General features: G+C 47.3%; 1 protein-coding gene across 3 annotated transcripts in view; it reads left to right on the top strand.

The window, feature by feature from the left end:
- The first annotated feature begins 13879 nt into the window (after positions 1-13879).
- Positions 13880-25396, top strand: part of CAMTA2 (calmodulin binding transcription activator 2) — a 154790-nt gene continuing 143273 nt past the window's right edge. The window contains exon 1 of one of the 3 annotated variants that reach the window (XM_075346737.1): positions 13880-13990. The gene's annotated coding sequence lies outside the window, so the exon portion shown is untranslated. The remainder of the gene's footprint in view (positions 13991-25396) is intronic. The other 2 variants (XM_075346736.1, XM_075346735.1) reach the window with 2 other exon arrangements.

The following is a 25396-nucleotide window of genomic DNA, read 5'->3' as shown; positions in this document are numbered from 1 at the left end:
CTTCCTTAGACTTGTTATACCTCATGATAAGGGACCTTCCTTAGACTTGTTATACATCATGATAAGGGACCTTCCTTAGACTTGTTATACCCCATGATAAGGGACCTTCCTTAGACTTGTTATACCTCATGATAAGGGACCTTCCTTAGACTTGTTATACCTCATGATAAGGGACCTTCCTTAGACTTGTTATACCCCATGATAAGGGACCTTCCTTAGACTTGTTATATCCCATGATAAGGCACCTTCCTTAGACTTGTTATACCCCATGATAAGGCACCTTCCTTAGACTTGTTATACCTCATGATAAGGGACCTGCCTTAGACTTGTTATACCTCATGATAAGGCACCTTCCTTAGACTTGTTATACCTCATGATAAGGCACCTTCCTTAGACTTGTTATACCCCATGATAAGGGACCTTCCTTAGACTTGTTATACCCCATGATAAGGAACCTTCCTTAGACTTGTTATACCCCATGATAAGGAACCTTCCTTAGACTTGTTATACCTCATGATAAGGGACCTTCCTTAGACTTGTTATACCCCATGATGAGGGACCTTCCTTAGACTTGTTATACCCCATGATAAGGAACCTTCCTTAGACTTGTTATACCTCATGATAAGGGACCTGCCTTAGACTTGTTATACCCCATAATAAGGGACCTTCCTTAGACTTGTTATACCTCATGATAAGGGACCTTCCTTAGACTTGTTATACCCCATAATAAGGGACCTTCCTTAGACTTGTTATACCTCATGATAAGGGACCTTCCTTAGACTTGTTATACCCCATGATAAAGGACCTTCCTTAGACTTGTTATACCTCATGATAAGGGACCTTCCTTAGACTTGTTATACTCCATGATAAGGCACCTTCCTTAGACTTGTTATACCCCATGATAAGGCACCTTCCTTAGACTTGTTATATCCCATGATAAGGCACCTTCCTTAGACTTGTTATACCTCATGATAAGGGACCTTCCTTAGACTTGTTATACCTCATGATAAGGGACCTTCCTTAGACTTGTTATACCCCATGATAAGGGACCTTCCTTAGACTTGTTATACCTCATGATAAGGGACCTTCCTTAGACTTGTTATACCCCATGATAAGGGACCTTCCTTAGACTTATTATATCCCATGATGAGGGACCTTCCTTAGACTTGTTATACCTCATGATAAGGGACCTTCCTTAGACTTGTTATATCCCATGATAAGGGACCTTCCTTAGACTTGTTATACCCCATGATAAGGGACCTTCCTTAGACTTATTATACCCCATGATAAGGGACCTTCCTTAGACTTATTATACCCCATGATAAGGGACCTTCCTTACACTTGTTATACCTCATGATAAGGGACCTTCCTTAGACTTGTTATATCCCATGATAAGGGACCTTCCTTAGACTTGTTATACCTCATGATAAGGGACCTTCCTTAGACTTGTTATACCTCATGATAAGGGACCTTCCTTAGACTTGTTATACCCCATGATAAGGGACCTTCCTTAGACTTGTTATACCTCATGATAAGGGACCTTCCTTAGACTTGTTATACCTCATGATAAGGGACCTTCCTTAGACTTGTTATACCCCATGATAAGGGACCTTCCTTAGACTTGTTATATCCCATGATAAGGCACCTTCCTTAGACTTGTTATACCCCATGATAAGGCACCTTCCTTAGACTTGTTATACCTCATGATAAGGGACCTGCCTTAGACTTGTTATACCTCATGATAAGGCACCTTCCTTAGACTTGTTATACCTCATGATAAGGCACCTTCCTTAGACTTGTTATACCCCATGATAAGGGACCTTCCTTAGACTTGTTATACCCCATGATAAGGCACCTTCCTTAGACTTGTTATACCTCATGATAAGGGACCTGCCTTAGACTTGTTATACCCCATGATAAGGAACCTTCCTTAGACTTGTTATACCCCATGATAAGGAACCTTCCTTAGACTTGTTATACCCCATGATGAGGGACCTTCCTTAGACTTGTTATACCCCATGATAAGGGACCTTCCTTAGACTTGTTATACCCCATGATGAGGGACCTTCCTTAGACTTGTTATACCCCATGATAAGGAACCTTCCTTAGACTTGTTATACCTCATGATAAGGGACCTGCCTTAGACTTGTTATACCCCATGATGAGGGACCTTCCTTAGACTTGTTATACCCCATAATAAGGGACCTTCCTTAGACTTGTTATACCTCATGATAAGGGACCTTCCTTAGACTTGTTATACCCCATGATAAGGGACCTTCCTTAGACTTGTTATACCTCATGATAAGGGACCTTCCTTAGACTTGTTATATCCCATGATAAGGGACCTTCCTTAGACTTATTATACCCCATGATAAGGGACCTTCCTTAGACTTGTTATACCCCCTGATAAGGCACCTTCCTTAGACTTATTATACCCCATGATAAGGGACCTTCCTTAGACTTGTTATACCTCATGATAAGGGACCTTCCTTAGACTTGTTATACCTCATGATAAGGGACCTTCCTTAGACTTGTTATACCCCATGATAAGGGACCTTCCTTAGACTTGTTATACCTCATGATAAGGGACCTTCCTTAGACTTGTTATACCTCATGATAAGGGACCTTCCTTAGACTTGTTATACCCCATGATAAGGGACCTTCCTTAGACTTGTTATATCCCATTATAAGGCACCTTCCTTAGACTTGTTATACCCCATGATAAGGCACCTTCCTTAGACTTGTTATACCTCATGATAAGGGACCTGCCTTAGACTTGATATTCTTCATGATAAGGCACCTTCCTTAGACTTGTTATACCTCATGATAAGGCACCTTCCTTAAACTTGTTATACCCCATGATAAGGGACCTTCCTTAGACTTGTTATACCTCATGATAAGGCACCTTCCTTAGACTTGTTATACCCCATGATAAGGCACCTTCCTTAGACTTGTTATACCTCATGATAAGGGACCTGCCTTAGACTTGTTATACCCCATGATAAGGAACCTTCCTTAGACTTGTTATACCCCATGATAAGGAACCTTCCTTAGACTTATTATACCCCATGATAAGGGACCTTCCTTAGACTTGTTATACCTCATGATAAGGGACCTTCCTTAGACTTGTTATACTCCATGATAAGGCACCTTCCTTAGACTTGTTATACCCCATGATAAGGCACCTTCCTTAGACTTGTTATATCCCATGATAAGGCACCTTCCTTAGACTTGTTATACCTCATGATAAGGGACCTTCCTTAGACTTGTTATACCTCATGATAAGGGACCTTCCTTAGACTTGTTATACCCCATGATAAGGGACCTTCCTTAGACTTGTTATACCTCATGATAAGGGACCTTCCTTAGACTTGTTATACCCCATGATAAGGGACCTTACTTAGACTTATTATACCCCATGATAAGGGACCTTCCTTAGACTTGTTATACCTCATGATAAGGGACCTTCCTTAGACTTGTTATATCCCATGATAAGGGACCTAACTTAGACTTGTTATACCCCATGATAAGGGACCTTCCTTAGACTTATTATACCCCATGATAAGGGACCTTCCTTAGACTTATTATACCCCATGATAAGGGACCTTCCTTAGACTTGTTATACCTCATGATAAGGGACCTTCCTTAGACTTGTTATACCTCATGATAAGGGACCTTCCTTAGACTTGTTATACCCCATGATAAGGGACCTTCCTTAGACTTGTTATATCCCATGATAAGGCACCTTCCTTAGACTTGTTATACCCCATGATAAGGCACCTTCCTTAGACTTGTTATACCTCATGATAAGGGACCTGCCTTAGACTTGTTATACCTCATGATAAGGCACCTTCCTTAGACTTGTTATACCTCATGATAAGGGACCTGCCTTAGACTTGTTATACCTCATGATAAGGCACCTTCCTTAGACTTGTTATACCCCATGATAAGGGACCTTGCTTAGACTTGTTATACCTCATGATAAGGCACCTTCCTTAGACTTGTTATACCCCATGATAAGGGACCTTCCTTAGTCTTGTTATACCCCATGATAAGGCACCTTCCTTAGACTTGTAATACCCCATGATAAGGCACCTTCCTTAGACTTGTTATACCCCATGATAAGGCACCTTCCTTAGACTTGTAATACCCCATGATAAGGCACCTTCCTTAGACTTGTTATACCTCATGATAAGGGACCTGCCTTAGACTTGTTATACCTCATGATAAGGCACCTTCCTTAGACTTGTTATACCCCATGATAAGGGACCTTGCTTAGACTTGTTATACCTCATGATAAGGCACCTTCCTTAGACTTGTTATACCCCATGATAAGGGACCTTCCTTAGTCTTGTTATACCCCATGATAAGGCACCTTCCTTAGACTTGTAATACCCCATGATAAGGCACCTTCCTTAGACTTGTTATACCCCATGATAAGGCACCTTCCTTAGACTTGTAATACCCCATGATAAGGCACCTTCCTTAGACTTGTAATACCCCATGATAAGGCACCTTCCTTAGACTTGTTATACCCCATGATAAGGCACCTTGCTTAGACTTGTTATACCTCATGATAAGGCACCTTCCTTAGACTTGTTATACCCCATGATAAGGGACCTTCCTTAGACTTGTTATACCCCATGATAAAGCACCTTCCTTAGACTTGTAATACCCCATGATAAGGCACCTTCCTTAGACTTGTTATACCCCATGATAAGGGACCTTCCTTAGACTTGTTATACCTCATGATAAGGCACCTTCCTTAGACTTGTTATACCTCATGATAAGGCACCTTCCTTAGACTTGTTATACCTCATGATAAGGGACCTGCCTTAGACTTGTTATACCCCATGATAAGGAACCTTCCTTAGACTTGTTATACCCCATGATAAAGCACCTTCCTTAGACTTGTAATACCCCATGATAAGGCACCTTCCTTAGACTTGTTATACCCCATGATAAGGCACCTTCCTTAGACTTGTTATACCCCATGATAAGGGACCTTGCTTAGACTTGTTATACCTCATGATAAGGCACCTTCCTTAGACTTGTTATACCCCATGATAAGGGACCTTCCTTAGACTTGTTATATCCCATGATAAGGCACCTTCCTTAGACTTGTTATACCCCATGATAAGGCACCTTCCTTAGACTTGTTATACCTCATGATAAGGGACCTGCCTTAGACTTGTTATACCTCATGATAAGGCACCTTCCTTAGACTTGTTATACCTCATGATAAGGGACCTGCCTTAGACTTGTTATACCTCATGATAAGGCACCTTCCTTAGACTTGTTATACCCCATGATAAGGGACCTTGCTTAGACTTGTTATACCTCATGATAAGGCACCTTCCTTAGACTTGTTATACCCCATGATAAGGGACCTTCCTTAGTCTTGTTATACCCCATGATAAGGCACCTTCCTTAGACTTGTAATACCCCATGATAAGGCACCTTCCTTAGACTTGTTATACCCCATGATAAGGCACCTTCCTTAGACTTGTAATACCCCATGATAAGGCACCTTCCTTAGACTTGTAATACCCCATGATAAGGCACCTTCCTTAGACTTGTTATACCCCATGATAAGGCACCTTGCTTAGACTTGTTATACCTCATGATAAGGCACCTTCCTTAGACTTGTTATACCCCATGATAAGGGACCTTCCTTAGTCTTGTTATACCCCATGATAAGGCACCTTCCTTAGACTTGTAATACCCCATGATAAGGCACCTTCCTTAGACTTGTTATACCCCATGATAAGGCACCTTCCTTAGACTTGTAATACCCCATGATAAGGCACCTTCCTTAGACTTGTAATACCCCATGATAAGGCACCTTCCTTAGACTTGTTATACCCCATGATAAGGCACCTTGCTTAGACTTGTTATACCTCATGATAAGGCACCTTCCTTAGACTTGTTATACCCCATGATAAGGGACCTTCCTTAGACTTGTTATACCCCATGATAAAGCACCTTCCTTAGACTTGTAATACCCCATGATAAGGCACCTTCCTTAGACTTGTTATACCCCATGATAAGGGACCTTCCTTAGACTTGTTATACCTCATGATAAGGCACCTTCCTTAGACTTGTTATACCTCATGATAAGGCACCTTCCTTAGACTTGTTATACCTCATGATAAGGGACCTGCCTTAGACTTGTTATACCCCATGATAAGGAACCTTCCTTAGACTTGTTATACCCCATGATAAGGAACCTTCCTTAGACTTGTTATACCTCATGATAAGGGACCTTCCTTAGACTTGTTATACCCCATGATGAGGGACCTTCCTTAGACTTGTTATACCCCATGATAAGGAACCTTCCTTAGACTTGTTATACCTCATGATAAGGGACCTGCCTTAGACTTGTTATACCCCATGATGAGGGACCTTCCTTAGACTTGTTATACCCCATAATAAGGGACCTTCCTTAGACTTGTTATACCTCATGATAAGGGACCTTCCTTAGACTTGTTATACCCCATAATAAGGGACCTTCCTTAGACTTGTTATACCTCATGATAAGGGACCTTCCTTAGACTTGTTATACCTCATGATAAGGGACCTTCCTTAGACTTGTTATACCTCATGATAAGGGACCTTCCTTAGACTTGTTATACCTCATGATAAGGGACCTTCCTTAGACTTGTTATACCCCATAATAAGGGACCTACCTTAGACTTGTTATACCTCATGATAAGGGACCTTCCTTAGACTTGTTATACCCCATGATGAGGGAGATTAGACTTGTTATATCGCATGATGCTCACGCTTAAGCGGGCTTTACACGCTACGATATCGCTAGCAATTTCTAGTGATATCGAGCGTGTAAGTACCCGCCCCCATCGCACATGCTATATCGTGTGATCGCTGCCGCAGCGAACATTATCGCTACGGCAGTGTCACACGCACTTACCTGGTCGGCGGCGTCGCTGTGACTGCCGAACAATCCGGGATGTTCGGCATCACCGCGACGTCACTAAGCGGCCGGCCAATCAAAGCGGAGGGGCGGAGATGAGCGGGACGTAACATCCCGCCCACCTCCTTCCTTCTGCATTGTGGCCGGCGGCAGGTAAGGAGACGTTCCTCGCTCCTGCGATGTCACACATAGCGATGTGTGCTGCCGCAGGAACGATGAACAACATGGATAAACAACCCTTACCGATTTTTGAGTTTGGGACGACCTCTTCATGGTGAACGATTTTCACCATTTTTGAGGTCGCTTAAGGTCGCTGGTCAGTGTCACACGCTGCGATATCGTTAATGACGCCGGATGTGCGTCACTAACAACTTGACCCCGACGACAAAACATTAACGATATCGTAGCGTGTAAAGCCCCCTTTAGACTTGTTATACCCTATGATGACAGAGCTTAAACCTGTTATACCCCATGATAAGGGAGCTTAAATGTGTTACATCCTATGATGAGCGATGGGAAGACAAATTCCTCCATCTCAAAAAGGTGGGGAGTATCTGTGATTCGTCTCCCACAACATGAGATCCAAAAGGTAACCAGCAGGCTAGCCGAAATTACCTCTAGTCCCATCATTAATGAGCACACAGCACAGCACACCACAGCTGGTTGATGCCCGAGCCTGCCTGTGCAACTCAGAAGCACCAGAGAAAGGAAAGTCAGGGAGCATTCTACTCAGCCAGGTGCTGTGAACTTCTATGGCCAGGAACCGCATGACTGTCTGTCACACGTGACACCCCCATGACAGTATCCGTGCTGCGGGAGGATGGTTAGAGCAAAACTAATAAAAATAAAAGTCATTGGTAACGTCACACGCATGCGCAGTAGCTCGAATCCTGCACTTAGAGGCAGGAAAGGGTCCGGGAACCCACGCATGCGCAGTAGGGCAAAACAGGGACTAAAGCGAGCTTTACACGCTGCAACATCGCTAGTGTTTGCTGGCGATGTCGAGCGCGATAGCACCCGCCCCCGTCGTATGGCCGATATGTGGTGATCGCTGCCGTAGCGAACATTATCACTACGGCAGCATCACACGCACATACCTGCTCTGCGACGTCGCTCTGGCCGGCGAACCGCCTCCTTTGTAAGGGGGCGGTTCGTGCGGAGTCACAGCGACGTCACCCGGCAGCCGTCCAATAGAAGCGGAGGGGCGGAGATGAGCGGGACGTAACATCCCGCCCACCTCTGTCCTTCCGCATTGCCGGTGGAGGCAGGTAAGGAGATGTTCCTCGCTCCTGTGGTGTCACACACAACGATGTGCGCTGCCGCAGGAACGACGAACAACATCGCTAATGAGCAGACAACGATTTTTTGTTTCAGGACGACCTCTCCACGGAAAACGATTTTGACGGCTTTTGCAATCGTTTAAGGTCGCTCATAAGTGTCACACGCTGCGATATCGTTAATGAAGCCGGATGTGCGTCACAAACACCGTGACCCCAACGATAATTCACTAACGATATTGTAGCGTGTAAAGCCCGCTTCAGCCTTAGAACTCACAAAGATCCTGGACACCTGACGCCTAGCAGCCAGGCGCCTGGAGCAGTGGATAAGTGGCGCAGGAGAGCCAACCAGCACCACAGCAGGGGAGGAACATGGATCAGGGGCGGTTTGAGGCTCGGGAGAACCCCGAACCGCAACACCCCCCTTCTTCGAGTGGTCTCCAGACACTCAGGACTAGGTCTATCTGGATGGGCAGCATGAAATGAATGAACCATTTTTATGGCATTCACTTCCGATGCCCGGACCCACATCCCCTCCTCTGGTCCGTAACCCCTCCAGTGCACCAAGTATTGAAGAGAACAACATAGAAAACCAGAGTCAACAATTTTAACTACTTAAAACTCCAAATTACCATCAACCATGGTTGGAGCCGGCAGCAAGAGGGATGTCTCCAAAGGTTCCACATACTTTTTGACCAGTGCCCTGTGGAACGTTGTGGATTTTAAGAGCCTGAGGCAACTTCAGACAAAATGCCACTGGGTTAATGACGGCAGTTATCTTATAAGGACCAATAAACCTAGGCCCCAGCTTCCAGGAAGGGATTTTTAACTTTATGTTCCTGGTAGACATTATACAGTCATTCACACTCAGGTCCGGACCAGGCAAGAGTTTTTTGTCAGCCATACGTTTGTATCTATCTCCCATGAGCTTCGAATTACTCTGAACCTCAAAACGCTCTGCCTCAGGAACTCCCGAAGCCCCTCTACCACTAAAGGTACCAACTTGAGGATGAAAACCGTATGCACCGAAGAATGGTGACTTGCCCTCCCGGTGACGATTATTTACAGCAAATTCGGCCAATGGTAAATAAGATGCCCAGTCCTCCTGGTTCTTGGAGACAAAGCACCTGAGATAAGTTTCCAAATTTTGATTTGTGCGCTTTGTCTGCCCTTTCGACTGAGGATGGAAGGCAGAAGAGAAAGACAACTGCACCCCTAGTCGAGAACAATACGCTTTCCAAAATTTGGAAACAAACAGCGTTCCCCGATCTGAGAGCACATCGGAAGGAACCCTGTGAAGCTTCACAATCTCATTGATGAACACCTGAGCCTCTGGCATTCGGAAGTGCCGGCAATGCGATGAAATGCACCATATTACTGAACCTATCCACAACCACCAAAACCACAGTCTTTCCCGAAGACAAAGGTAGGTTAGTAATGAAGTCCATGGATAAATGCATCCATGGATAGCCAATGGCAGGAGAGATCGTGATGGACGGGCATGCGTTACCTTGGAACGTGTGCAAATACTGCAAGCAGACACATAGTCAACCACATCTTTATGGAACCTCGGCCACCAATAATGATGAGACAGAAGGTCCGAGGTGGCTTTACTACCTGGATGACCCACAAGTACAGAACTGTGATGTTCCTCAATTAGTTTACAGCGCAAATTGGGAGACACAAACAACTTCCTTGAAGGACAAGAGGCCGGGGCGTCCCCCTGAGCCTCTAACACCTCCCCCTCCAGGTCTGGGCACAAGGCCAAGACGACCACCCCCTTCTGCAAAATGGGTACCGGGTTCACATGATCACTACCACCAGGGAAACCCTGTGTCTAGGGAAGGGGAAGATGGTGACCTCTGTCCAAACCTACTGCTGGTCTCTGAACTCCCTCACCACCCAGAAACCTGACCCTTGATATCCCTAATGTTGGGCCCTAAATAGGGAACGGATGGGACGAGCTCTTCATCAACAACTACAGGCACAAGGAGGACACACAGGGAAAACCATGTACTACTTATCCACAGATGACTCAGGTAGAAGATCAGCAAAGCTTCAGCAATGATATCACAGAGGAGTACAAGCCACCTGCTTGCAACCTCGGCTTGGAGGACCTGACCAGCGCAGTCCAAAAGAAGGAAGGGGTATTTAAACACCAAGGAAATACTGATTATCAGCAGCGGGGTGGAAGTCGAGCTCCTGCTGGGTCCAAAAGGGAGAGATAGAAATCCAGCAGGAAATCTACCTATACCAATGAAGACTGGCAGCAGGACCAATGGAAAGTCAGGGAACATTATGCGCAGCGACCTTCCATGGCCAGAAACCACATGACTGTCACATGTGACACACCCGTGACAGATTTGGAATACCCCATGTTAAGGGAGCTTAACTTGTTACACCCCATGATGAGGGAGTTTAGACTTGTTACACCCCGATGATGAGGGAGATTGGACTTGTTACCCGCCCATGATGAGGGAGCTCAGACTTGTTATACCCCATGATGAGGGAGCTTAGACTTGTTACACCACATGATGAGGGAGCTCAGACCTGTTACCCGCCCATGATGAGGGAGCTCAGACTTGTTATACCCAAAGATGAGGGAGCTTAGACTTGTTACACTCCATGATGAGGGAGTTTAGACTTGTTACACCCCGATGTTGAGGGAGATTAGACTTGTTACACCCCGATGTTGAGGGAGATTAGCCTTGTTACACCCCATGATGAGGGAGTTTAGACTTGTTACACCCCGATGTTGAGGGAGCTTAGACTTGTTACACCCCATGATGAGGGAGTTTAGACTTGTTACACCCCGATGTTGAGGGAGATTAGACTTGTTACACCCCGATGTTGAGGGAGATTAGACTTGTTACACCCCAATGATGAGGAAGATTAGACTTGTTACACCCCGATGTTGAGGGAGATTAGACTTGTTACACCCCGATGTTGAGGGAGATTAGACTTGTTACACCCCAATGATGAGGGAGATTAGACTTGTTACTCCCCCATGATGAGGGAGCTCAGACTTGTTACACCCCATGATGAGGGAGATTAGACTTGTTACCCCCTGATGATCAGGGAGCTCAGACTTGTTACACCCCATGTTGAGGGAGCTGAGACTTGGTATACCCCATGATGAGGGACCTTAGACTTGTTACCCCCATGTTGAGGGAGATTAGACTTGCTACCCCCATGATGAGGGAGCTCAGACTTGTTACCCCCATGTTGAGGGAGCTCAGATTTTGTTACCCCCATGATGAGGGAGCTTAGACTTGTTACACCCCATGATGAGGGAGCTTAGACTTGATATACCCCATGATGAGAGAGTTTAGACTTGTTACACCCCGATGATGAGGGAGATTAGACTTGTTACACCCCGATGATGAGGGAGATTAGACTTGTTACACCCCGATGATGAGGGAGCTTAGACTTGTTACCCCCCATCATGAGGGAGCTCAGACTTGCTACACCCCATGATGAGGGAGATTAGACTTGTTACACCCCATGTTGAGGGAGATTAGACTTGTTACACCCCATGTTGAGGGAGATTAGACTTGTTCTACCCCATGATGAGGGGGCTCAGACTTCTTACACCCCATGTTGAGGGAGATTAGACTTGTTACATCCCATGATGAGGGAGCTCAGACTTGTTACCCCCCCCCGATGATGAGGGAGCTCAGACTTGTTACCCCCATGATGAGGGAGCTCAGACTTGTTACACCCCATGATGAGGGAGCTCAGACTTGTTACACCCCGATGATGAGGGAGATTAGACTTGTTACACCCCGATGATGAGGGAGCTTAGACTTGTTACCCCCCCCATCATGAGGGAGCTCATACTTACTACACCCCATGATGAGGGAGATTAGACTTGTTACACCCCATGTTGAGGGAGATTAGACTTGTTACACCCCATGTTGAGAGAGATTAGACTTGTTCTACCCCATGATGAGGGAACTCAGACTTGTTACACCTCATGTTGAGGGAGATTAGACTTGCTACCCCCATGATGAGGGAGCTTAGACTTGTTACATCCCATGATGAGGGAGTTTAGACCTGTTACACCCCGATGTTGAGGGAGATTAGACTTGTTACACCCCGATGTTGAGGGAGATTAGACTTGTTACACCCCGATGTTGAGGGAGATTAGACTTGTTACACCCCAATGATGAGGGAGATTAGACTTGTTACACCCCGATGATGAGGGAGATTAGACTTGTTACTCCCCCATGATGAGGGAGCTCAGACTTGTTACACCCCATGATGAGGGAGATTAGACTTGGTATACCCCATGATGAGGGAGCTTAGACTTGTTACCCCCATGTTGAGGGAGATTATACTTGCTACCCCCATGATGAGGGAGCTCAGACTTCATTAGCCCCATGATGAGGGAGCTCAGACTTTTTACCCCCATGATGAGGGAGCTCAGACTTGTTACCCCCTGATGATGAGGGAGCTTAGACTTGTTACACCCCATGATGAGGGAGTTCAGACTTGTTACCACCTGATGAGGGAGCTCAGACTTGTTACCCCCATGATGAGGGAGCTCAGACTTGTTACACCCCATGATGAGGGAGCTCAGACTTGTTACACCCCGATGATGAGGGCGCTTAGACTTGTTACCCCCCCCATCATGAGGGAGCTCATACTTGCTACACCCCATGATGAGGGAGATTAGACTTGTTACACCCCATGTTGAGGGAGATTAGACTTGCTACCCCCATGATGAGGGAGTTTAGACTTGTTACACCCCATGAAGAGGGAGTTTAGACCAGTTACACCCCGATGTTGAGGGAGATTAGACTTGTTACACCCCGGGCGGCACGGTGGCTCAGTGGTTAGCACTGCAGTCTTGCAGCGCTGGGGTCCTGGGTTCAAATCCCACCAAGGACAACATCTGCAAGGAGTTTGTATGTTCTCCCTGTGTTTGCGTGGGTTTCCTCCGGGTGCTCCGGTTTCCTCCCACACTCCAAAGACATACAGATAGGGACTTTAGATTGTGAGCCTCAATGGGGACAGCATTCCTGATGTATGTAAAGCGCTGCGGAATATGTTAGCGCTATATAAAAATAAAGATTTGAAAAAGATTTGATGAAGAGGGAGTTTAGACCAGTTACACCCCCATGTTGAGGGAGATTAGACTTGCTACCCCCATGATGAGGGAGCTTAGACTTGTTACACACCATGATGAGGGAGATTAGACTTGTTACCCCCTGATGATGAAGGAGCTCAGGCTTGTTACACCCCATGATGAGGGCGCTCAGGCTTGTTACACCCCATGATGAGGGCGCTCAGGCTTGTTACACCCCATGATGAGGGAGCTCAGGCTTGTTACACCCCATGATGAGGGAGCTCAGGCTTGTTACACCTCAACATAACACTTGTTATCAAATAGAATGGAGTGAAGACGTCACAGGATACACACAGATTACACCCTTAGGTCACGTGATCTAATCTCCCATACACCCCCATAATTCAGTGACATCACACACAGGACACATGTGCCGGATATCCAGTCTTCTGCTCACTAGCGCCACCCGGCTGCTCAGCCTGGAAAACACATGACTGCGGGAGGATTCCGCCAGCTGAGCACAGCAGAGCCCCATGCAGCCCGCAGCGGCCGGTGACGTCACCCGGGTGTACTGCGCGCGGCATCCGGCCTCATCCAGGTGCATGGAGCGTCATGACATCAGGCCACGCCCTCCTGCGTGTGACGTCAGACGTTGTGATGAGAGAGGGGGGGTCCATGATAAGATGGCGGCTGGAGGGTCCCGGGGAGGTGAGTGAGGGGCCGAGGGGTGGAGACCGAGCACCGGGGAGGGGTGAGCTGTGCGTATATACCCGGTATATACCCCCACTGTATACACCCCGGTATATACCCCCACTGTATACACCCCGGTATATACCACCACTGTATATACCCCGGTATATATCATCACTGTATACACCCCGGTATATACCACCACTGTATATACCCCGGTATATACCACCACTGTATACACCCCGGTATATACCCCCACTGTATACACCCCGGTATATACCCCCACTGTATACACCCCGGTATATACCACCACTGTATATACCCCGGTATATATCATCACTGTATACACCCCGGTATATACCACCACTGTATATACCCCGGTATATACCACCACTGTATACACCCCGGTATATACCACCACTGTATACACCCCGGTATATACCACCACTGTATACACCCCGGTATATACCACCACTGTATACACCCCGGTATATACCCCCACTGTATACACCCCGGTATATACCACCACTGTATACACCCCGGTATATACCACCACTGTATATACCCCGGTATATACCACCACTGTATACACCCCGGTATATACCACCACTGTATACACCCCGGTATATATCATCACTGTATACACCCCGGTATATACCACCACTGTATATACCCCGGTATATACCACCACTGTATACACCCCGGTATATACCACCACTGTATACACCCCGGTATATACCACCACTGTATATACCCCGGTATATATCATCACTGTATACACCCCGGTATATACCACCACTGTATATACCCCGGTATATACCACCACTGTATACACCCCGGTATATACCACCACTGTATACACCCCGGTATATACCACCACTGTATATACCCCGGTATATATCATCACTGTATACACCCCGGTATATACCCCCACTGTATACACCCCGGTATATACCACCACTGTATACACCCCGGTATATACCACCACTGTATACACCCCGGTATATACCACCACTGTATACACCCCGGTATATACCACCACTGTATACACCCCGGTATATACCCCCACTGTATACACCCCGGTATATACCACCACTGTATACACCCCGGTATATACCACCACTGTATACACCCCGGTATATACCACCACTGTATACACCCCGGTATATACCACCACTGTATACACCCCGGTATATACCCCCACTGTATACACCCCGGTATATACCACCACTGTATACACCCCGGTATATACCCCCACTGTATACACCCCGGTATATACCACCACTGTATACACCCCGGTATATACCACCACTGTATATACCCCGGTATATATCATCACTGTATACACCCCGGTATATACCACCACTGTATATACCCCGGTATATACCACCACTGTATACACCCCGGTATATACCACCACTGTATACACCCCGGTATATACCACCACTGTATATACCCCGGTATATATCATCACTGTATACACCCCGGTATATACCCCCACTGTATACACCCCGGTATATACCACCACTGTATACACCCCGGTATATACCACCACTGTATACACCCCGGTATATACCACCACTGTATACACCCCGGTATATACCACCACTGTATACACCCCGGTATATACCACCACTGTATATACCCCGGTATATATCATCACTGTATACACCCCGGTATATACCCCCACTGTATACACCCCGGTATATACCACCACTGTATACACCCCGGTATATACCCCCACTGTATACACCCCGGTATATACCCCCACTGTATACACCCCGGTATATACCACCACTGTATACACCCCGGTATATACCACCACTGTATACACCCCGGTATATACCACCACTGTATACACCCCGGTATATACCCCCACTGTATACACCCCGGTATATACCACCACTGTATACACCCCGGTATATACCACCACTGTATACACCCCGGTATATACCCCCACTGTATACACCCCGGTATATACCCCCACTGTATACACCCCGGTATATACCCCCACTGTATACACCCCGGTATATACCCCCACTGTATACACCCCGGTATATACCCCCACTGTATATACCCCGGTATATATCATCACTGTATACACCCCGGTATATACCACCACTGTATACACCCCGGTATATACCACCACTGCATATACCCCGGTATATATCATCACTGTATACACCCCGGTATATATCATCACTGTATACACCCCGGTATATACCCCCACTGCATATACCCCGGTATATATCATCACTGTATACACCCCGGTATATATCATCACTGTATACACCCCGGTATATACCACCACTGTATACACCCCGGTATATACCACCACTGTATACACCCCGGTATATACCACCACTGTATACACCCCGGTATATACCCCCACTGTATACACCCCGGTATATACCACCACTGTATACACCACCACTGTATACACCCCGGTATATACCACCACTGTATACACCCCGGTATATACCACCACTGTATACACCCCGGTATATACCACCACTGTATACACCCCGGTATATACCACCACTGTATACACCCCGGTATATACCACCACTGTATACACCCCGGTATATATCCCCACTGTATACACCCCGGTATATACCACCACTGTATACACCCCGGTATATATCCCCACTGTATACACCCCGGTATATACCCCCACTGTATACACCCCGGTATATACCCCCACTGTATACACCCCGGTATATACCCCCACTGTATACACCCCGGTATATACCCCCACTGTATACACCCCGGTATATATCATCACTGTATACACCCCGGTATATACCCCCACTGTATACACCCCGGTATATACCACCACTGTATACACCCCGGTATATACCACCACTGTATACACCCCGGTATATACCACCACTGTATACACCCCGGTATATACCACCACTGTATACACCCCGGTATATACCACCACTGTATACACCCCGGTATATACCACCACTGTATACACCCCGGTATATACCACCACTGTATACACCCCGGTATATACCACCACTGTATACACCCCGGTATATACCACCACTGTATACACCCCGGTATATACCACCACTGTATACACCCCGGTATATACCACCACTGTATACACCCCGGTATATACCACCACTGTATACACCCCGGTATATACCACCACTGTATACACCCCGGTATATACCACCACTGTATACACCCCGGTATATACCACCACTGTATACACCCCGGTATATACCACCACTGTATACACCCCGGTATATACCACCACTGTATACACCCCGGTATATACCACCACTGTATACACCCCGGTATATATCCCCACTGTATACACCCCGGTATATACCACCACTGTATACACCCCGGTATATACCACCACTGTATACACCCCGGTATATACCACCACTGTATACACCCCGGTATATACCACCACTGTATACACCCCGGTATATACCACCACTGTATACACCCCGGTATATACCACCACTGTATACACCCCGGTATATACCACCACTGTATACACCCCGGTATATACCACCACTGTATACACCCCGGTATATACCACCACTGTATACACCCCGGTATATACCACCACTGTATACACCCCGGTATATACCACCACTGTATACACCCCGGTATATACCACCACTGTATACACCCCGGTATATACCACCACTGTATACACCCCGGTATATACCACCACTGTATACACCCCGGTATATACCCCCACTGTATACACCCCGGTATATACCCCCACTGTATACACCCCGGTATATACCCCCACTGTATACACCCCGGTATATACCACCACTGTATACACCCCGGTATATACCACCACTGTATACACCCCGGTATATACCACCACTGTATACACCCCGGTATATACCACCACTGTATACACCCCGGTATATACCACCACTGTATACACCCCGGTATATACCCCCACTGTATACACCCCGGTATATACCCCCACTGTATACACCCCGGTATATACCCCCACTGTATACACCCCGGTATATACCCCCACTGTATACACCCCGGTATATACCCCCACTGTATACACCCCGGTATATACCACCACTGTATACACCCCGGTATATACCACCACTGTATACACCCCGGTATATACCCCCACTGTATACACCCCGGTATATACCACCACTGTATACACCCCGGTATATACCCCCACTGTATACACCCCGGTATATACCACCACTGTATACACCCCGGTATATACCCCCACTGTATACACCCCGGTATATACCACCACTGTATACACCCCGGTATATACCCCCACTGTATACACCCCGGTATATACCACCACTGTATACACCCCGGTATATACCTCCACTGTATACACCCCGGTATATACCACCACTGTATACACCCCGGTATATACCTCCACTGTATACACCCCGGTATATATCATCATTGCACTGGCTGCCCATATATCATAGGATCCAATTCAAACTGCTTGTTCTCGCCCACAAAGCTCTCCACAGTGCAGCACCCCCCTACATCTCCACCCTCCTCTCTGTCTATCAGTCCACCCGTTCTCTACGCTCTGCAAGCGACTTTCGACTAACATCCACACTAATTCGAACCTCCCACTCCCGGATCCAAGACTTCTTCCGAGCTGCACCAACCCTCTGGAACGCTCTACCCCAAGAAGTTAGGACAAATCACAACTTACTCAGCTTCAGACGCACCCTAAAGACGCATCTTTTTAGGGCGGCCTATCACACTCCCTAATCAGATTCGATTCACATAGTCCCTCTACAACCTCTCACAACATAGCTCCACATCAAACTCCATGGCACCCAAAGGCATCTCAAGGCTCGGGCCCACTGGTCCAGGAAACCATTATCCAGCCCCATTTCCGTGAGATGGTTGGATTGTCATTGTAAATAAGCACTTGAACCTTGCCTCTCCCCCCATCTCATTGTAGATTGTAAGCTCTCACGAGCAGGGTTGTATTTTTTCCCCTCTAAATATTGTATTTCTATAACTGTTACTTGTTTGTATATGATCCTCCTGAATTGTAAAGCGCTACGGAATATGTTGGCGCTATAGAAATAAAGATTATTATTATTATTATTATCACTGTATACACCCCGGTATATACCACCACTGTATACACCCCGGTATATACCACCACTGTATACACCCCGGTATATACCACCACTGTATACACCCCGGTATATACCACCACTGTATACACCCCGGTATATACCACCACTGTATACACCCCGGTATATACCACCACTGTATACACCCCGGTATATACCACCACTGTATACACCCCGGTATATACCACCACTGTATACACCCCGGTATATACCCCCACTGTATACACCCCGGTATATACCCCCACTGTATACACCCCGGTATATACCACCACTGTATACACCCCGGTATATACCACCACTGTATACACCCCGGTATATACCACCACTGTATACACCCCGGTATATACCACCACTGTATACACCCCGGTATATACCACCACTGTATACACCCCGGTATATACCACCACTGTATACACCCCGGTATATACCACCACTGTATACACCCCGGTATATACCACCACTGTATACACCCCGGTATATACCACCACTGTATACACCCCGGTATATACCACCACTGTATACACCCCGGTATATACCCCCACTGTATACACCCCGGTATATACCCCCACTGTATACACCCCGGTATATACCACCACTGTATACACCCCGGTATATACCCCCACTGTATACACCCCGGTATATACCACCACTGTATACACCCCGGTATATACCACCACTGTATACACCCCGGTATATATCATCACTGTATACACCCCGGTATATACCACCACTGTATACACCCCGGTATATACCACCACTGTATACACCCCGGTATATACCACCACTGTATACACCCCGGTATATACCCCCACTGTATACACCCCGGTATATACCCCCACTGTATACACCCCGGTATATACCACCACTGTATACACCCCGGTATATACCACCACTGTATACACCCCGGTATACACCCCGGTATATACCACCACTGTATACACCCACTGTATACACCCCGGTATACACCCCGGTATATACCACCACTGTATACACCCCGGTATACACCCCGGTATATACCACCACTGTATACACCCCGGTATACACCCCGGTATATACCACCACTGTATACACCCACTGTATACACCCCGGTATACACCCCGGTATATACCACCACTGTATACACCCACTGTATACACCCCGGTATATACCACCACTGTATACACCCCGGTATATACCACCACTGTATACACCCCGGTATATACCACCACTGTATACACCCCGGTATATACCACCACTGTATACACCCCGGTATATACCCCCACTGTATACACCCCGGTATATACCACCACTGTATACACCCCGGTATATACCCCCACTGTATACACCCCGGTATATACCACCACTGTATACACCCCGGTATATATCATCACTGTATACACCCCGGTATATACCACCACTGTATACACCCCGGTATATACCACCACTGTATACACCCCGGTATATACCACCACTGTATACACCCCGGTATACACCCCGGTATATACCACCACTGTATACACCCCGGTATATACCACCACTGTATACACCCCGGTATATACCACCACTGTATACACCCCGGTATATACCACCACTGTATACACCCCGGTATATACCACCACTGTATACACCCCGGTATATACCCCCACTGTATACACCCCGGTATATACCACCACTGTATACACCCCGGTATATACCACCACTGTATACACCCCGGTATACACCCCGGTATATACCACCACTGTATACACCCCGGTATATACCACCACTGTATACACCCCGGTATATACCACCACTGTATACACCCCGGTATATACCACCACTGTATACACCCCGGTATACACCCCGGTATATACCACCACTGTATACACCCCGGTATATACCACCACTGTATACACCCCGGTATATACCACCACTGTATACACCCCGGTATATACCACCACTGTATACACCCCGGTATATACCACCACTGTATACACCCCGGTATATACCACCACTGTATACACCCCGGTATATACCCCCACTGTATACACCCCGGTATATACCCCCACTGTATACACCCCGGTATATACCACCACTGTATACACCCCGGTATATATCATCACTGTATACACCCCGGTATATACCACCACTGTATACACCCCGGTATATATCATCACTGTATACACCCCGGTATATACCCCCACTGTATACACCCCGGTATATACCCCCACTGTATACACCCCGGTATATACCCCCACTGTATACACCCCGGTATATACCCCCACTGTATACACCCCGGTATATACCCCCACTGTATACACCCCGGTATATACCCCCACTGTATACACCCCGGTATATACCCCCACTGTATACACCCCGGTATATACCACCACTGTATACACCCCGGTATATATCATCACTGTATACACCCCGGTATATACCACCACTGTATACACCCCGGTATATACCACCACTGTATACACCCCGGTATATACCACCACTGTATACAGTATATACCCCGTGCTGCCCTCACTGTATACAGTATATACCCGGTGCTGCCCTCACTGTATATATACCCCGTGCTGCCCTCACTGTATACAGTATATACCCCGTGCTGCCCTCACTGTATACAGTATATACCCCGTGCTGCCCTCACTGTATATATACCCGGTGCTGCCCTCACTGTATACAGTATATACCCTGTGCTCCCTCACTGTATACAGTATATACCCCGTGCTGCCCTCACTGTATATATACCCGGTGCTGCCCTCACTGTATACAGTATATACCCCGTGCTGCCCTCACTATATACAGTATATACCCCGTGCTGCCCTCACTATATACAGTATATACCCCGTGCTCCCTCACTGTATATATACCCCGTGCTGCCCTCACTATATACAGTATATACCCCGTGCTGCCCTCACTATATTCAGTATATACCCCGTGCTCCCTCACTGTATATATACCCCGTGCTGCCCTCACTATATACAGTATATACCCCGTGCTCCCTCACTGTATACAGTATATACTCCGTGCTCCCTCACTGTATACAGTATATACCCCGTGCTCCCTCACTGTATACAGTATATACCCCGTGCTGCCTTCACTGTATACAGTATATACCCCGTGCTGCCCTCACTGTATACAGTATATACCCCGTGCTCCCTCACTGTATACAGTATATACCCAGTGCTGCCCTCACTGTATACAGTATATACCCCGTGCTGCCCTCACTGTATACAGTATATACCCCATGCTGCCCTCACTGTATATATACCCCGTGCTGCCCTCACTGTATATATACCCCGTGCTGCCCTCACTGTATATATACCCCGTGCTGCCCTCACTGTATATATACCCCGTGCTGCCCTCACTGTATATATACCCCGTGCTGCCCTCACTGTATATATACCCCGTGCTGCCCTCACTGTATATACCCCGTGCTGCCCTCACTGTATATATACCCCGTGCTGCCCTCACTGTATATATACCCCGTGCTGCCCTCACTGTATATATACCCCGTGCTGCCCTCACTGTATATATACCCCGTGCTGCCCTCACTGTATATATACCCCGTGCTGCCCTCACTGTATATATACCCCGTGCTGCCCTCACTGTATATATACCCCGTGCTGCCCTCACTGTATATATACCCCGTGCTGCCCTCACTGTATATATACCCCGTGCTGCCCTCACTGTATATATACCCCGTGCTGCCCTCACTGTATATATACCCCGTGCTGCCCTCACTGTATATATACCCCGTGCTGCCCTCACTGTATATATACCCCGTGCTGCCCTCACTGTATATACCCCGTGCTGCCCTCACTGTATATATACCCCGTGCTGCCCTCACTGTATATATACCCCGTGCTGCCCTCACTGTATACATACCCCGTGCTGCCCTCACTGTATACATACCCCGTGCTGCCCTCACTGTATACATACCCCGTGCTGCCCTCACTGTATACATACCCCGTGCTGCCCTCACTGTATACATACCCCGTGCTGCCCTCACTGTATATATACCCCGTGCTGCCCTCACTGTATATATACCCCGTGCTGCCCTCACTGTATATATACCCCGTGCTGCCCTCACTGTATATATACCCATGCTGCCCTCACTGTATATATACCCGTGCTGCCCTCACTGTATATATACCCGTGCTGCCCTCACTGTATATATACCCGTGCTGCCCTCACTGTATATATACCCGTGCTGCCCTCACTGTATATATACCCGTGCTGCCCTCACTGTATATATACCCGTGCTGCCCTCACTGTATATACCCCGTGCTGCCCTCACTGTATATACCCCGTGCTGCCCTCACTGTATATATACCCCGTGCTGCCCTCACTGTATATATACCCCGTGCTGCCCTCACTGTATATATACCCCGTGCTGCCCTCACTGTATATATACCCCGTGCTGCCCTCACTGTATATATACCCCGTGCTGCCCTCACTGTATATATACCCCGTGCTGCCCTCACTGTATATATATACCCCGTGCTGCCCTCACTGTATATATATACCCCGTGCTGCCCTCACTGTATATATATACCCCGTGCTGCCCTCACTGTATATATATACCCCGTGCTGCCCTCACTGTATATATATACCCCGTGCTGCCCTCACTGTATATATACCCCGTGCTGCCCTCACTGTATATATACCCCGTGCTGCCCTCACTGTATATATACCCCGTGCTGCCCTCACTGTATATATACCCCGTGCTGCCCTCACTGTATATACCCCGTGCTGCCCTCACTGTATATACCCCGTGCTGCCCTCACTGTATATACCCCGTGCTGCCCTCACTGTATATACCCCGTGCTGCCCTCACTGTATATACCCCGTGCTGCCCTCACTGTATATACCCCGTGCTGCCCTCACTGTATACATACCCCGTGCTGCCCTCACTGTATACATACCCCGTGCTGCCCTCACTGTATATATACCCCGTGCTGCCCTCACTGTATATATACCCCGTGCTGCCCTCACTGTATATATACCCCGTGCTGCCCTCACTGTATATACCCTGTGCTGCCCTCACTGTATATATACCCCGCGCTGCCCTCACTGTATATACCCTGTGCTGCCCTCACTGTATACTCTGCCCCTTTATATATACATACATGGTCCTGTCATCACTGTATACAGTATATACCCCATCTGTATACTCCGCTCCTATATATTTATATACTATAGTTCACATGTTTGTTCTCCTCCGGACAATTTAGTCTTTTCCATGAATCTCCTCCTGTTATTTCTCAGATGAGTGCATAATGAATAGAGAATCTCAGACAGTGACGAGGTCAGGAATAAGGATCGTTACATGGAATAATAATCTTCTCCTCACACTCGGCTTTCTGCACAGATCGCTCCTTTGCACAATTCCAGCTTTGCAGACCTCTCTAGCTGGTAATGTGCGGAGGTATCTGGAGATATTTCGCCCCATGCTTCCCTCCTCCACAAGTTGGATTGACGATGGGCACTTTTTGGCACCATACGCTGAAGCTGCTCCCACAACAGCTCTATAGGGTTGAGGTCTGGAGACTGGGCCCCTCCATTACTGATAGATACCAGCTGCCGGCTTCTTCCCTAAATAGTTCATGCATAATTTGGAGGAGCTTTGGGTCATTGTCCTGTTGTAGGATGAAATTGACTCCAGTCAGGCGCTGTCCACAGGGTATGGCATGGCGTTGTAAAATGGAGTGATAGCCTTCCTTATTCACAATCCCTTTTACCTTGCACAAATCTCCCACTTTACCAACACAAAGCAACCCCAGACCATCACATTACCTCCACCATGCTTGACAGAGGGCATCAGGCAGTCTTCCAGCATCTTTTCAGTTGTTCTGCGTCTCACAAATGTTCTTCTGTGTGATCCAAACACCTCACACTTGGATTTGTCTGTCCAGAACATTATTTTCCAATCTCCCTCTGCCCAATGTCTGTTCTTTTGCCCATATTAATCTTTTCCTGTTATTAGCCAGTCTTAGATATGGCTTTTTCTTTGCCGCTCTGCCCTGAAGGCCGGCATCCCAGAGTTGCCTCTTCACTGTAGACGGTGACACTGGTGTTTTGCAGGTGCTGTGTAATGAAGCGGCAGTTGAGGACCTGTGAGGCGTGGATTTCTCACACTATAGACTGTAGTGTACTTGTCTTGTTGCTCAGTTGTGCAGCGCGGCCTCCACTTCTCTCTACTCTGGTTACAGCCTGTTTGTGCTCTCCTCAGTTGTGCAGCGCGGCCTCCACTTCTCTCTACTCTGGTTACAGCCTGTTTGTGCTCTCCTCAGTTGTGCAGCGCGGCCTCCACTTCTCTCTACTC

Source organism: Anomaloglossus baeobatrachus, chromosome 4, assembly GCF_048569485.1.
Source record: "Anomaloglossus baeobatrachus isolate aAnoBae1 chromosome 4, aAnoBae1.hap1, whole genome shotgun sequence".
NCBI lineage: Eukaryota > Metazoa > Chordata > Amphibia > Anura > Aromobatidae > Anomaloglossus > Anomaloglossus baeobatrachus.
Note: the sequence above shows the minus strand (reverse complement) of the source record. Positions and strands in the feature narration are given on the sequence as shown.